Genomic DNA, 15,206 nt, shown 5'->3' on the forward strand with positions numbered 1-15,206 from the left:
AGGAGAGATAGACAGACAGATGATTGATAGATATGGATAGACAGACAGAGACTGCAACAGGCAGTGCCAACTCAGTGCAAGTAGATGGAGAAGATGAAGCGGAATCAGACTACAGATGGTGAAAGAAAGCAGCATCTGCTCCTTGGGAGAAGATCTAAACAAGCTATCGCAGAGCAGAGACATCACTCTTCCACAGGGGTACCTCTTGCCCAGGCCATGGTTCTCCCACTTGTAACACGTGACCCTGAAAGGGGGGCTGTAAGCATGGACGCTTCTGAACTGTGAACTGGAGGACATGGTGGAGAAGAAGACGAAGACGAAGACGAAGAAGAAGAAGAAGAAGAAGAAGAAGAAGAAGAAGAAGAAGAAGAAGAAGAAGAAGAAGAAGACGAAGACGAAGACGAAGAAGAAGAAGAAGAAGAAGAAGAAGAAGAAGAAGAAGAAGAAGAAGAAGTCCTTCAACAGCAGATGAAGGAGAGCCAGGCTGCTCACTGGAAGGAAGCCCCGGCTTAGAGCTTTGGGGGCCAGAGTCGCTGGGGAAGAGCATCGGGGGCTGACAGAGGGCAAGGCGGCTGGACCCACTGGCAGGAGCTCACAGAACCCGAGGGAGCCGGGACCGATAGACCATCCTGGAGGTAGAATGTGCATCAGGTCACAAAGAGCCAAAGAGCTGGAAATGACTGGGTTTGTTGCTGCATTCCCTCCAGTGTAATCAGCAGTGGGAGGTGTGGGAGTCCAGAGCAGGCAGAGCACACTTTCCATGCTCTCTTTCTGCCAGCTGCTGCTGCTGCCTTCCCTCCCAGCCAAGAGTGGGATTGCTGTGGCCCGAGAGCGAATTCTTGCGAGGGCTGCGCCATTGGCTGCAGGCCACTTGAAGATGCCCACCCTTGTGCCCGCTCACTCCCTTCCCTCTTTCCCCTGTTTGTTGGGGATTTAACGGAGGAGCATTTGAGAGCTGGGGGCTTCCTTTGCTCCAGAAGGGGATGAGGCAGGACGGGGCTCCGCGTTTTCCTGCTGTTTGGGACGGGGAATGAGGAAATAAATCAAACAGATCGCTTTTAGATAACTTTCAATGGGCTCCCTACGTAATTCTAGTCGTTCACTGGGCTGCGTTGCTTTAATGGGGTGTTTTGTGTTTCTCATTAAGAGCTCAGGGGTGCAGCCCTTGTGAAATGTGGCTGCCTGGACATTTTGGGCTAAGATTCAGGTGCTTTGTAAGTCGAACCGAGTTCTCCTGAGTTCAGGGCATTTGCCCATCCTGACTGAATCGAAAGGCCTTGCTCCACACTTGCTGTGGGGTGTGGTTGTGGGTATATATTTACTCTCCTTCCCTATCTGTCCTGTGAATTCATGCATCACGGTTTACTAATTTGGCACTTCCATCTTGCTACCAGCAAGCCCAAATTTGCATAGATAATTGGGTTAATTATCCTTACCCTGAAGGCTTCTGTTTTTCTGCGTTACTCTCAGTTTGCTGATGAGTCTCTCCTGAATTTCTCTTGCTTGTGCTGTTGTTGGAGCAGACTTTCTCCTTGCCGAAATTAGGAAGTTTTAGCGCTATTTCCGTTCCTTTTCCTTTTTTTGATCTTGTGCCTGGCCTTTGGATTTCTGTTTCGTGCTCCTTTCCGCAAAAGGGAGGAACGTGGTGGAGAGGTAGGCGTGTGTAGGGATGTGAGAACAGCCCACAGGAGGCTGCGGTGCCCGGAGATGCCCCCTGGGATGGGGTGGAAGGCCGGTGGAGAGAAGCGTGCACCATGAAGACACGGCATTTGCACACGCACTGAACACCTCGGCCACCTTCCCCCTAAGTAAGTGCAAGAACTTACTTAGGGCCACCCATGAGAACGTCTGAAATTCTCTTCTCCTTGGAAAGCAATTTTGAAAGTGTTCAGACTGAATGAAGGTGGTTGGGGAAAAGGACGGGGGGGGGTTGGCATGGCGTGTCATTCTGTGAAATAATCATCATTTAGAGCTAGCCAGCGCCCCATACTGCAAGGGTCATAGATTGTGATATGTTAGGGGGGTGTTTCTCAATTTCACCAACTTTAAGGTGGGTGGACTTCAATTCCCAGAATTCCCCAGCCAGCATAGCTTAAAGTTGGAGAAGTTGAGAAACAGGGTTTGCCTAACCATGATTGGCTGAGAGCAGAGGCTTCCTGACCTCACTGCCCTGTTCCTGGTTGGCCAGTCAGGCCACAGTAGGTTGGTTGCGCTGCTTCAACCAATCGGTGTTTGGGAGGCGTGTCCTCTGCTGCCTGGCTCGGCCATTCATTCTGGAGGGTCGCTCTTTCTCTTCAGCTCTTTTTCTTGGAGGACCGGAGAGGCCAAACATGTTTGCCCAACCCAGCTGGCTCAGTGGGGCCAGTTGAACCATGAGTCTGCTGGGGGTGGCCTTGAACCCCTGGTTCTCATGACCTCTTAACATCCCAGTTAAGCTTCTGGTGGAGGGAGCCTTGCTCTGCTCCGGGCCAGTGGAGGTCTTCCTGACACTCCAGTGGATGTTGGGAGTTGTAGTCCAAAGGGTCTGTTCGGAGGAAGGGGCTCCTTGGCCCGATTCTCATTGCAGTAACCTAAACGTGCCAGGCTTGCACTGCAAAGAATCGGGGGAGATATTTTTACCACAAACACGGCAGAATATTAGTAGATCTAACGTGATCTAGGGTCTTGTCACTGCCTTCCCGGTCTCCCTTGGGGCAGCCCAGACTCAGGCGGATCCCACAAGTGAGATCAGGATCACCTAGAATTCAAGGAACATTGGCCTGGTTAGCCAGGATACTAACAGGCGTTTATCCAGGATTTACAGAAGGAGTTATCATGGCTGGATGGTGGTGTGTGTGGTTTGGCTTGGTCCTGCAACGCGAGCCCATTCATTAGCTTAATGACTTCCTAGGATATGCCAGGGTCCAGGCATTGATTTCAGCTGGATTTGTTTTATCCTTGTTTTGATGTTACTGATTTTTCAAAGGGGGGTGGCACATGGAACATAATGTCAGGAGATGAAATGGGTAATTGGAGCTATTCTTACATGCACAGGACTTCAGGGTCCTCTTCTCCAGGAAGACCCATGCCTCCCATCTGGATGCAAAGGATCTGTATTTGGTTCCAGGATCTAAATCAGCGTTTCTCAACCTTGGCAGCTTGGAGATGTGTGGACTTCAGCAAGGCTGGCTGGGGAATTCTGGGAGTTGAAGTCCACATATCTCCAAGTTGCCAAGGTTGAGAAACACTGATCTAAATTGCCCACATTTCCTCCCATATTGAACCCACATTTGGGACGGGTAGGAAATCATTTACTCGCCTGTTGTCAGTGCGCAGAACGTGACGGTTTGCATAATTCCCGGCACGTCGAAGGCTGGAGTTTCCTTGAGGAGATGCTCTCTGTCACGCTGGCTAAAGAGAACATCTGGCAGCCAGCCGACGTGGCGTGAGGGAGGGCGAAGAATTAATGATGCTGCCTCTCCGTGTCTTCCCAGTGGCGAGGCGATGAGGCCCTTGTTGGGGAAGAGCGTCCCTCCCTGTCCTCCTGCGTGATGCCACATCTGGATGCCCGGCTGATGCCAGGGATCTCGGGAGCAAGAGTCTGGACCGCTGCTGGAGGTAAACGGTTGCTATGGCAACCCCAGGATGTTCACTCAGCATAACTAGCAGGCGGTGGTGACTCAGGGATGGGCTTTGACGGAGGGATTTTCCTGTGCAGGGTTGTCGGGAGCTGGCTGGTTTCCTCGTAGCCCCAGGAGACGTTTGGGGCTGGCCAGGAGCCTTTCCTGTGGCGCCTCCCCCACAACCGGCCGAGCATCTGGATCCCTCCGAGCCACCAGGTATGGTTTCTCTCTCTCCTTCTTAAATTGTTTAAATAGTGGAACAATGGAAGGAATTTGCCTGGATGTGTTTTAGGAGATGCCCTGGAAGCAGACGAGGAGGAGCAGGGCGATTTTCTTTTTTTTGTTCTGAAGGGTTTTCCCAGCCGGAAAACCTTGGACAACAAAAGCTCTGGCTCCTTGGGGCTTTCGACCTCACCGGAGCTTTAAAATGAATGAGTTACAAAAGCCGACGAACCGGGATTTAAATGCACGTGCTTCTTTCCCACATAAGGGAGTTTCCCCACACGGTAGTTTGGCTTGGCATGCGAAGGCATCCCTGAAGCTCCGGTGTGTTTTTGGGGCGGATTCTTGGGAGGTTGTGGGGTTCACCCTTGGATAGGCAGAGCTGAATTTGGAGTAGGGGGGATAAAGGAAGAGGTGAGGAACCATTGAATTGGGTGAAAATCGGGGGGGGGATACAGCAGGACGGAGATGGTTAATGAGATGTAGTGATGCAACAGGGCGCCTTCTCCTCGAATTTGGTGAAAAGCATTTGGTCTGCAGACCGCCCGATCTCAGTGGCCCCATCAGCCCCCGAGAGCCGGAGGGCAGAGTGGGAATTGTGGGAACGCATCCTGGCTCGAGTGCGAAGCTTCTGTCCGGCTGGGAAACGAAGCAGCCCAGCTGGGGGGGGGAGGCGGGGAAGGGCTGCGTTGATTTATTGAGGAGCCATTCAGCAGAGTCCAGCATTGTCCAGGGGCCTGAGGAGGGCGGGGAGGGAGGCTGCCCGCGAGGCAGGGCCAGATAGGATGGGGTCGAGGGTCGAGTGGTCAAGATCTTGAACACCAATTAGTCAGACAGGGAGGAAAGGAAGGAGGAAGGTTGGGGTGGGCAAGCTGACGAACTAACACACACCCAGAGTCCTTCTGGATGTCCTGTTGAATGTCCGGGTGCCCCTTCTGCATTCCGGCTCTCCTTCTCTTCTGATCTCTCGGCGGCGGCTCTGATCGCTGGTCCTGATCAAGAGACCGTCTGCCAGCCTGATTCCAGAAGCTTCCAGGGGTCCGTGGGGTCGGCGGTCAGAATCCACAGTCGCAAGCCCTTGTAGGAAGCCTCCTTGATGGGGCTGTCGCGGCCCCCTTTGGCAGCGTGTCGGTAGGGACTGGACGGCGGTGTTCCCGGGGTTGGGGGGCGGGAGAAAGGGCCCTTTGCCCGTCCAGGCCAGTTGCCCGCTGCAGGCCCCGAAGGCTTTCCCATTCCTCTGCCGCTGTAGGTGCCACACGAGGCGAGACGTTGCTTTGTCAGTTTCATTTGTCTCTTCGACAGGCTGAATTCCTGTCTGTCTCTCATCACCTCTGCTCTCTCTCTACGTGCCCTCTAGCAGGGGATTTCCGTTTCGCTAGGATGACTGCCTGTGATATATAATTTGTGGACATTATAAGCAGCCCCTAGGCCAAAATGTCAAAGATGCACGGCTCTCCACGAAGCACTTTCTAGAAGTGCTGGACTACAAATCCCATCATAGAAGGTCAGCAGCCGTTAGTCTGACAGAGGTCACCGGTGCTTTATTACTTTCGCTGCAACAGTCAAATCTTTGAAACCCCAACCTTTGCAGATGTGGCTTAAACGCCAGGCCTATTTATTCTCACTTCCCCTTTTGGTCCTTTACTTCCTTTTTGAATCAGCTTTTCTAGGACCTGTCCTTGCTGGTGTTTTGTGTCCATCTTTGAGACGCAAAAACTCCACCAGCATTGAATTTGTGGCCCCTGGACCTGCTGTCTCTTCTGATTCACTGCTGAAAGGGGCAGTCTTGGCTTTGTGGGTTCAGCGTGTGATAAGCAAAGCAGTTGGCTGGGTCAGTGTTTCTCAACCTCAGCAACTTTGAGGCCCTGGCTGGGGAATTCTGGGAGTTGGAGTCCACCCATCTTAAAGTTGCTGAGGTTGAGAAACCCTGGGTTGGGTCCTCTGGCTTTGTTAGCCATCCTTTCCTGCACGTCACCAGTGGTGGGAAGAAGTATCCACCAGACATGGTGCTGCAGCAGGAATGGGGAGGGTCTCCTTCTTGTGACCTTCCTTCTAAAGACCATTCTCATAGACTCATAGAATTGGAAGGACTTTGGAGGTAATCTAGTCCAGCCCCCTGCCAGGGCAGGAGTTCTCATGCCATCCCAGACAAATGGTTGTCCAACTTTTGTTTCAAAACCTCCAGTGATGGACACCCACAACTCCAGGAAGCAGGCTCTTTCGCTGCTTAATCGCTCTAAGGGGCAAGACATTCTTCCTCATTTCAAGTTGGGGTTTCCCTCTGAAGCTTCCTCCCATGGGTTCTTCTCCTGTCCTTGGATGCTATGGGGACTCAATCAACACCCTTCTCCCTGGGACAGCGGTCCAAGGATTGGAAGGCTGGTCTCGTGTCTCCCCTCAACCTTCTCACCTTGAGGCTAAACATGCCCAGTTCTTTTAACCATTATTCCTGGAATTTAGCCTCCATGTCTCTCATCATCTTGGTCGCTCTTCTCTGCACTCTTCCCAGTTCTTCAGTATCTTTTTAAATTGTGATGACCAAAACTGGATGGATACAGTATTCCAGGTGGGACCATCCATCCCATATTGCTGCATTTTATCAAGGAGGCGGCTATGGTCAATGTTATCAAATGCCTTACTGAAGTCTAGTTATACCTTCATGGTCTAGGTCAGTGTTTCCCAACCTTGGCAACTTTAAGATGGGTGGACTTCAACTCCCCAAATTCCCCAGCCAGCCATGGGTCTTAAATCTTAAATCTTAAAGTTGCCAAGGTTGGGAAACACTGATCTAGGTATACCTTTGCAGCATCCCCTTGGAGTATTAATCTAGCCACTTTGTCAAAAAAAGCAGTAAGGTTTGTCAGGCACAGCCTGTTTCCAACAACGCCATGCTGGCTTCTGGTGATCACCTTGTCCCTTTCTAAGTGCTTTCCAATGCGCTGCTTGATGCTAGGGTTTTCCCAGGTACTGATGTCAAGCTGATTGCCCTGTAGTTTCCTGGGTCTGCTTTCCCCCCTTTTTAAATTATAGGAAGAATATTGCTCTTTTTCAATCTTCTGACCCTTCCCCTGTATTCCAGGAGCTCTCAAAGAGTACAGTCTGTTGTAATTCTGTTGTAACCTAAGTAGAAAAGAAAAGAAACGAATAGGTGTAGCTCAGGGTTGAACTGTGGAGTCCTTGGGGTTCTCTGAGCTTGGCTGTTTTCTTGCGAATGTTTTGTTACCCGGCTAGGCAACGTCTTCAGCACTGAAGATGTTGCCTAGCCAGGTAACGAAACGTTTGCAAGAAAACAGCCAAGCTCAGAGACCCCCAAGGACTCCAAAGGAAAGAAAAGAACAGAATCATGGAGATCACAAAGGGAACTGAGTCAACCGATTTCTCTCCTCTTCCTTTCCTTTCTTTATAGAGGCGACTAACACCATATTTATTCCTGTTCTGTTTGGGAAGTGGCGGGGGGAGGGGGTGTCCTGTTATTTCAGCCTTGCGCTAAAAGGGTCAAGGTGCTCCCAGGATTGCTGGATGAGCAAGCAGTCCACTGCCATTGCACAATTCTGATAGAGCACCATTTCATCGCCAGTGGCTTCAAACCAGCACCCCCCCCAAGGATGTAAAACAGTGATATCTACAAATCTTGTGCTATATAGGCAGATGTGTGCTTGTAGTGGGGACCTCTGCATGCTGCTAGAGCAGTGTTTCCCAACCTTGACAACTTGAAGATGTGTGGACTTCAACTCCACATATCTTCAAGTTGCCAAGTTGTGGACTTCAAGTTGAAGTCCACACATCTTCAAGCTGCCAAGGTTGAGAAACACTGTGCTAGAGGAACCCAAAAGAAACCCCCATGATTAAAATCGCACCCGTGTGACTCTTGTGCAAATCTGGTGATCACCGGGTTCTGCCTACTCTTTGGGGGGACAATGGCAGAATGGCAGTCGATGAGACAGACTGGAAGGGAAGGTGTGTGCCTCCATCAGCCTAAAACAGTAGGCTCATCCTCGACCCCACCTACTGTTGCTCTCCTGACATCACCCCGTTGGGTGGGAAAGTGGATCAGATTTTACACACCTTGCAGCTGGATGTTGTGACAACTTAAGTGGGAAAACACAACTTTAACATCGGCCCTTAAGCTGTCTCGTTCAGGGGCTGGGATGAGATGAAGGCAACAGTACTGGGTCTCAGCAGGAAGAAGAGTTGCCAGGATATATTTATGCCATGGTTAGGAACCAGTGGGGACATCGTTCTGATGGAACAGCTTTCAGAGGAACCGCTGTGTCATCTTTTTGCAGACTCGGCTATATTAGTTAATGAATACTTCTTTGAAAAAAATGAAATCTTTCTCAAGCTACATGTCTAATTAAGTGACTCCCTTAATCAGTATTTGGGATTTTAAAAATAATTAACAGTCCTAAATAGAAATGAGATTTGGAGGGTGTGTATTTCCAAGCAGGCTGGCTGGGGAATTCTGGCAGTTGAAGTCCACACGTCTTAAAGTTGCCAAGGTTGAAAAACCCTGGGTTAGTCTAAGCCATTTCCTGGTTTGCAAGCTATACTAAGCTAAAGTGGGGTTGGTTATTTGAGGCCTTACATGAACCATTAAGATCTTAAGTCAGAAAAAGTTTGATTTCTTGGGAGGCAGCAGGTGAATACAGGTAGTCCTCGACTTACGACCACAATTGGGACTGAAACGTCTGTTGCTAAGCGATGCAGTTGTTAAGTGAATCACACCTAATTTTACAACCTTTTTTGCTGTGGTCGTTAAGCGAATCGCACAGTTGTTAAGCGAATCCAGCTTCCCCCATTGGCATTGCTTGTCAGATCCCCCCTGGGAAGTTTCTCGAATGACAATCATGTGACCTCGGGACACTGCAGCCGTGGTAAATACATGCTGGTTGCCGAGCTCCTGAATTTTGATCAGGTAACTACGGGGATGCTGTGACGGTCATAAGTGTGAGGACTGGTTGTAAGTAACTTTTTTCAGCGCTGTCATAACTTCGAGCGTTTGTTAAATAAATGGTTGTAAGTCGAGGACTACTGTACAGTACAGCAACTGTGTTTCACTAAACTAGGTTTTGGGGTCTAGCATGTTGAGTGAGCCCAGGCCCTGTCAATCAGGTTGCCTCGGGGTTGGTATTTGCAAAACTATCTCCAGAATCCTGGTAACGTAGCAGGCCGAAGCTTTGACCGGATCGTCTTCGTTAGCCTGAGATGTAACGGGGCCTTTTGATTTCCTCCCTTGTGGCAAAGTTCCAGGCTGGAACAATGGCTGCCTTTGTACGGCCTGTTTCTCAGCCAACGGCAAACAGCAGACAGTGAAATCTGCCTGGGCTAACCTATTTTTCTGCATTGCTACAAGGAACTTTCTGTCTCTGTTCTGGGGCTCCTCAAAGCCCCTCTCTCCAGCGCATGGTGTACCCTATTGGGACAATGCGCTCAGCGAGGCACATCCGTGTCGAGGAGCGCTGAGGGTGGCCGAGCGCCAAGGCCCAGAGTGGCAGAAGAGCAACATTCCCACTTTCTTTTCCCCCTTTCCCCTTGTTTCCTTTCCCCCTTTTTTCTGGAGGGGAGGAACCGTCTTGGAGACCGGAATCCCATGCCGGCCTCGGGGAATGCCTTGGAATAACGCTCCTGAAATCGTTGTCATCTGGTTCCCCCCGGGATTTGAGAAGTTTGTACTCTTTCCGCTACAATTTTCTCTTCTGTGCAAGAAGTCAAGGAATTGAAAGAGGCAGCAAATCACTCGTGCTCTGGATCTGGAATTCATTTGAAAAACCTTCCGAGCCCAGTCAGGATCCAAGAGGCCTGGAATGTGGAGAGGGAGGGACGGCTGGGAAATCTGGCTGACCCCCAAGGCTTTTCGGCACCGCCGCGTCCCTCCCTCCCTCTCTCCCTTCCTCTCCTTATTGTGCACTGCGGGGCTCAGAGTTGCAAGTACACAATGCGGTAATTTCTTAAAAGCGCGCGTGCACAAACACACACGCACTCCCAGGCGGGCTGTGTGGCAGGAGAGAGTCCGGGTCGAGGCCCATCTCAGGTGCCAACCCGTGGGGAAGACCTCTGTCCTCTTGACTTTCTGGCCTGCTGGAACTCCACGGCTTGGGGCCCCGGTTTGGCTGTGTTTACTTCCCGACATCCATTTGCAGCTTATTCCTTATTAGCTCTTTGGGAGGTTTTTATAGAGAAGGGAGGTGGAAATTAGAACGTGCGGTTCAAGTAACCAGTGGGCTGCTTCTTCCCGGGTGTCCCTGGGAACTGTAGTTCCCGGGTGGGTAAGAAACTCCAGATTTACTGACGTACCTCCACGCCTGAGTCTGAATCCCCTTCCGAAATCCGTGCCACGATAAAAGAAGGGCGTATAAGTTGTCGGACGGGCCTGTCCCAAGCAGGCTGGCTCTGGTTTCAGAAGGGGTGGTGGACCTACTCCTGCCTTTTACCCAGATGATGAAGGAGGTGGGTGGTGCGTGGTGGAAACATGCCCTGCGTGCAGAAAGCGAGCGCGCTTCCTTCTGGCATGCTGGATTTCGGTGCGCAGGAAGGGTGGGAAACCAGTAAACACTTTCTGGGCTGCGGAGAAGCAGCGAGCAGGACTGGGCTCCGATGCGCCTCGAGGCCAGCGGATGCCAGCACTGGGGCAGCTGAGAAACGGGCCGGGAGGGCAGACGTGGGACTCCAAAGGCCTGTCTTGTTCCTGGTGCGCAGAGCATGCCTCGTGTTCTTCCTTTCCAGCCGTTTTCATTTAATTTACTTATCCGCTGGGCACAAACAAAGGAGCGGCTTGCAGCGCCAGCGGGCTCAGAAACAAATGATTGTTTGCAAAGGGAGGGAGGCCTAAGAAATAAGAAGCCAGGGGCGAGGGGGAGTCTCGTGACCAGAAGAATTCCGACTTCGACAAAGCCCAAGAGAGTTGCAAGGAGGCCAAGCCTGAGTTACCAGAGTCAGAGGGTTGGCGCATAGTGTGAAATGCCCTAGTGGACATTTCAGGGTTTTTTATTACACTCTATTTATTTACCCAAAAAAAAAAAAGCCTCTGGGTCTCACATAACCCCCCTGGCTGCAGTCCAAGCTGAGTTTGGAGGACTTCCTTCGTGGCCCCCAAAAGACAAGGGGAAGCTGGGTGGTCAGTGGGACCCACCGGGAAGAAGGTGGGGAGCCATCTCACCGATGGGCCTCCCGAATAGGGACTGGATGTACCCACCGGGATGGCCGGCTTGGAATGGGCGAGCCTGCCCCCCGTGCACGTGGGGCAGAGGAGCTGGGCGGCCTCTCCTGCACCCCGACAGGCTAGAGCCTTTGCCTTGCAGCCGCGGGAAGCTTCGGACCACCTCTCGGAACTGAACGCCGGGAGACTCCGAGCGCCAAAGGAGCTTGGAGACCCCTCGGAGGCCCCGTTCGGCCTTATGCTGCTTGGCTCCCGAGGGTCCTCCGCTTGGAAACAAAGCCAGTTTAGGGAATCCACCCGGTCCTCCCTTCTGGCCACGGGCTTGGCCTGGTGCTTGATCCAGACCGTGACGACCCTGGCCCCGATTGGTGGACTCCCCTGCTTCTCTGCCTTCCTTGAAGCGCGGCCTTGCTGTCTGAGCCGCGGTTACCGAAGCAGAAAATGACCCTTCCCGCCTCTCGCCGAGTTCTCCCCATCAGCTGCAGGAGCGTAGCTGAGTCTCTCTGGATTTCAGGCAGAGCTCTGGAGGGACGGGAAACAGGCTGTCTGGGGGCACGGCTGCCTCTGGGTGGCCCAGGGGGCCGGGCGGGTGCTTCAGGGCATCTGGATCAAGCCCGCAGCATCGCCTGGGTGCCCCTGGTCCTGGGCCCGGGCCTTGCCGCGTTGCCTCCAGTGACCCCTCCTGTAAGCTGTGCTGGTAAACGCTGGGGTGGGCGCGATACCTCCTGGTTGTCCTGCCGGAGATCAGCGCTTGTGACCTGGCATTGCACCTGGCGGGGTGCGGTCTGCTCGGCAACTTTCTGCATCCTCTGTGTTTTAAAAGCCACAAGTGGGTGTGTTCTTCGGATCAAGAGGTACAAGGAGAAATGGAAGCGTTCTGCGAATAGTAACCAAACACCCAACATGCGCTGCGGTGGCTTGGAAATGTGAAACGGTGTGTTTTGTCGTGGGGGGTGTTTCCACGTGTCAGCGCGCGAGTACTGGAGAGCGGATGCGCCCCTCGCCTGCTCTGAAGAGGGGTGCGCTGTTGCCTGTCCCTGGCAGGCCCACTACTTGCGTCCTGACGTACCTGAAGGCAGCAGATGCGGGAAGGCTGGAGGTTGGCGACCCTCTGCCGAGCAGGTCCGGGGGTCCTGAGCTCTCAGCACGCCTGCAGTTTGGGCCTGACCGGTTCTGGTGTTTTAGTTACTGCTCCAGCCGTTGCAAAGGGAACCATCTTAATTGCATCGGCTTGGCCTGCAGATGAAAGATGGGCTTCGTCAGTTCCAGGTTTGCATCCAGAACCTTGTCCCCTTGGATTAGTGACCAGGGGCACATGGAAGCGCGATCCAGTGCGCTCTCCCAGCTGCTGAACTCCGTTCTGCCGGCAACATCGTCCTCACTGTTTTACCGCAGGAGGCAGATTAGGAAACTGGTGGATTCCGCTTGCTGCCTCTTCCAAGCGTCACCTGCCAGCGGGAAAACAGCTACCAGCCACTTTCCTTTTAAGGTGGGGGGGAGGGCTGGGCAGGGGTCAGCGGGCGCTTAGAGCGGTGTGTCTGGCCACCTGTCCTGTTGCCGGAGAGGCTGCTGGTGCTCTGGTCTGTCGAGCTGTTGTGAATGCGGTTCTGTTTCGAAAGAGCGCTAGACCCAAGTCCCGAAATAGCCTGGCCAGCGGGTTGCAGGCAGAGAGGATGCTGATCTTCTGAAAGAGCACTATGCCTGTACCTGGACCGAACATCACCCTGTGCCCTCCTCACCCCTGTGACCTGTCCGCCAGGCCACCGCGCACAGAGCAGGGGTGTGGGGAGAAGCAGGAGGGGGCAGGTAATACCAAAGGAGTTCTGCCCCCGAGCAGTGCTGCAGGGGGTTAGGCGCGCTCGCCCAAGCCTGGTTCCGACCTTGTGACGTGGAAGAGGCTGTTGTGAGGCTGTGGAGTCGAAACGGAGCAGGCAAAACGGCACTGCCCTCCATCCCAATTTATATAAACAGTAAAAAGCACCCTTGCGTGAAGCTCCGTGTTGGCAGAAGCAGAAAACCTGTGATGCGTCCAGTGGTTCCTGGCTAGCAGCGTGCAGCTGGCAGAGCCTGGCTGCCTCTCCCATTTCAGCTGACCACCTGTGCAGCAGGGGACGAAGCCTGCCACCACCTCCTAGGCCCACCCAAGCCAGGGAGACCAGGTGTGCCCAAGCCGAAACAGCCACCGAGGGCACTTCCCGGGGCTGAGACCGAGATGGGCCTGCAGCCACCTGAAGAGCTAATGAGGTCAGGGCTGGGCAGCTCCCTCTCCTGACCGCACCCTCGGCCACATCGCCCATTAAGTCAGCTGCATCCGTTGGGAGAAGGTGGGAAACGCTGCTTTAAATCCCCAGCAGTCGAACGTGACTTTCTTTAAGCTGCCTGAGCGGGGGGCCAGGCATGAGATGAAAGCTGCGCTGTGAGGGCTTGGCTTCCAACCCCAGTTCCCAGGACACGTTCAGGCCACGGCTTGGGAGGGTCCTTTCTGAAAACTGGGGTCCCCTCTTCTCCTGCTGTTGCTGCTGGCTGTGCTGATGTCACAGACGAGCTGAGCATCTGGGGCTTAGTGACCTGGGGCAGAGCTGGGCTTGCTGAAAAGGGGGCATCAAGGGGGAAGGGACTCGTGGCCTTTGAGCGAAGGGCAGGGAGAGGAAGAAGAGCAGCTGGCCTGAGCTGGGCGTTGGTGAGTCCAGGGGGGGCTCAGGAGGGGCTCCCTTTGTGTCAGAACGGAGCATTCTGCCTTTGAGGACGGCCTGCCCCGGCCCAGCTCCCTTCAGCTGTGCAGGGCTCCAGGCCCCACATCCCCAGCCAGCCTGGGCAGAAGATTTGGGAAGCCCTTCTGGCCCATTAGCGCTTTTGGCTTTTTAAATCCAACCGTGCAGGATTCCTTCCCTGCCCCCAAATGTGCAGGGTTGGCCTTTTCTGTTTGGCTGAAAATACTGAAGATCGACTGGTATTGGGGATGGCATCTGCCTCTCTTTGTGGGAAAGTGGCTTATAAATCCTCAGACGAACCAATGACGTGGGGAGGGCAGTCTCCGTGCCCCTTTCTCTGACGCCGTCCAAAGTCCGGGGCTTCCCCGGGAGGGACCGGAAGAGGTGAACTCCTGTGCCCGCGGCTTTTCCTTGGCTGCAACGCCCTCCCTTCAGGAATGAGTGTGACTTTCAGTTAATCCATTTTTATTTTTCTAACCTATGGGACTTAAAAAAAAAAAAACGAATTAAAAAAGAGAATGGAGATTAAAAAGGAGCGTCTTTCTCTTTTGCAGATCACATTGGGCATTTTAGGGCTGTCTCGCACGAGCTTGTTCTCGCCGGTCTGAACCTCGCTGCTGGTCCGGATGAACTGAGCTGAGCAGGTAGGTAAGAGGGAGGGGCGGGGGGGGCAGTGCACTGGGCGGTCCCGGCCTTCTCTTTCTGGAGCGAAGGAGTGAAGGGACAACCGACCCTTTCCTGTCCCTTTCTAATGGGGAGATATAAAGTGGAGCAACTTAAAAGGATGCATCAGCTTTTTTTTTTTTTATAAGCGTTTTATAGTTTTTTGAGCCTCCCCTGACGAAGCGGATGTGAAGCATGATGCCTGTATGAATGTGAGATTAGTCAGTCCTCGGGATGAATGTGCTTCCCCCGTTGGGTCCTTTATTCCCAGTCACCTCAGCCAGCGGGGAGCTGCTCTGGGCGCCACCCGTTGCCTTTTGCCCGCCTCTGCCCAGACATTAAGCGGGCTGCTTCAGCCTCCCTGGCTGGGCGAGGCTGCCCTTCAAGGCACAGGCAAGCGGGGGGCAGAGAGGGGCTCTAGGGGAAGAGTCGGGGTGCCCAGCCGGAAGCCACCCCGCAGCTGCAGCCTGGGAGAGCCGTGGGGCCGCCTGCGCCTCCCTCCTGTTGGCTGGCTGCTGGGAGAAAGCCCTGGATGTGTCGGGACTCGCCGCGCGTTGTTGCTTCACCGAGGAGAGGCTGGGCGGACTTTCAGGTTTCCTGACTCAGAGCAAGTGGCAGCCTGCTCTCTCCGGGAGGGCGCTCTGCCACCCCGGAGGCTTTGGGGCAAAGAGGCCGGGGAGCCCGCCTACGGTCTCCCCTTCCGAGAAGACCCCGTGAGGAGCGGTCCCTGCCCGCCTCAGAAAGATGCCCCCGAGGCCCAAAAGGTATTGCTTCCTCTAGCAGGGATGGGACGGAGCAGGGAGCCGTGGGGTGGCCCCGGTGGGATGCTGCGGGGCAGGGGGTGAGCTTTGG

General features: G+C 53.6%; 1 protein-coding gene across 5 annotated transcripts in view; it reads left to right on the forward strand.

Annotated features, from left to right (window-relative positions):
• SEMA4A (semaphorin 4A) overlaps window positions 1-15,206 on the forward strand; it is a 62,250-nt gene that overhangs the window by 3,865 nt on the left and 43,179 nt on the right. For 4 of the 5 annotated variants that reach the window (XM_088151148.1, XM_088151151.1, XM_088151146.1 and 1 more), the window contains exons 2-4: window positions 3,474-3,597; window positions 3,698-3,818; window positions 14,246-14,335. The gene's annotated coding sequence lies outside the window, so the exon portion shown is untranslated. Of the gene's footprint in view, window positions 1-421; window positions 1,809-3,473; window positions 3,598-3,697; window positions 3,819-14,245; window positions 14,336-15,206 lie in introns of those variants that run through there. The other variant, XM_088151147.1, reaches the window with a different exon arrangement.

The sequence above is a fragment of the Python bivittatus genome, unplaced genomic scaffold (genome assembly GCF_059951505.1).
Source record: "Python bivittatus isolate LINGU-HERP-01145 unplaced genomic scaffold, Pbiv_v1 ctg000660_np1212, whole genome shotgun sequence".
NCBI classification, from domain to species: Eukaryota; Metazoa; Chordata; class Lepidosauria; order Squamata; family Pythonidae; genus Python; species Python bivittatus.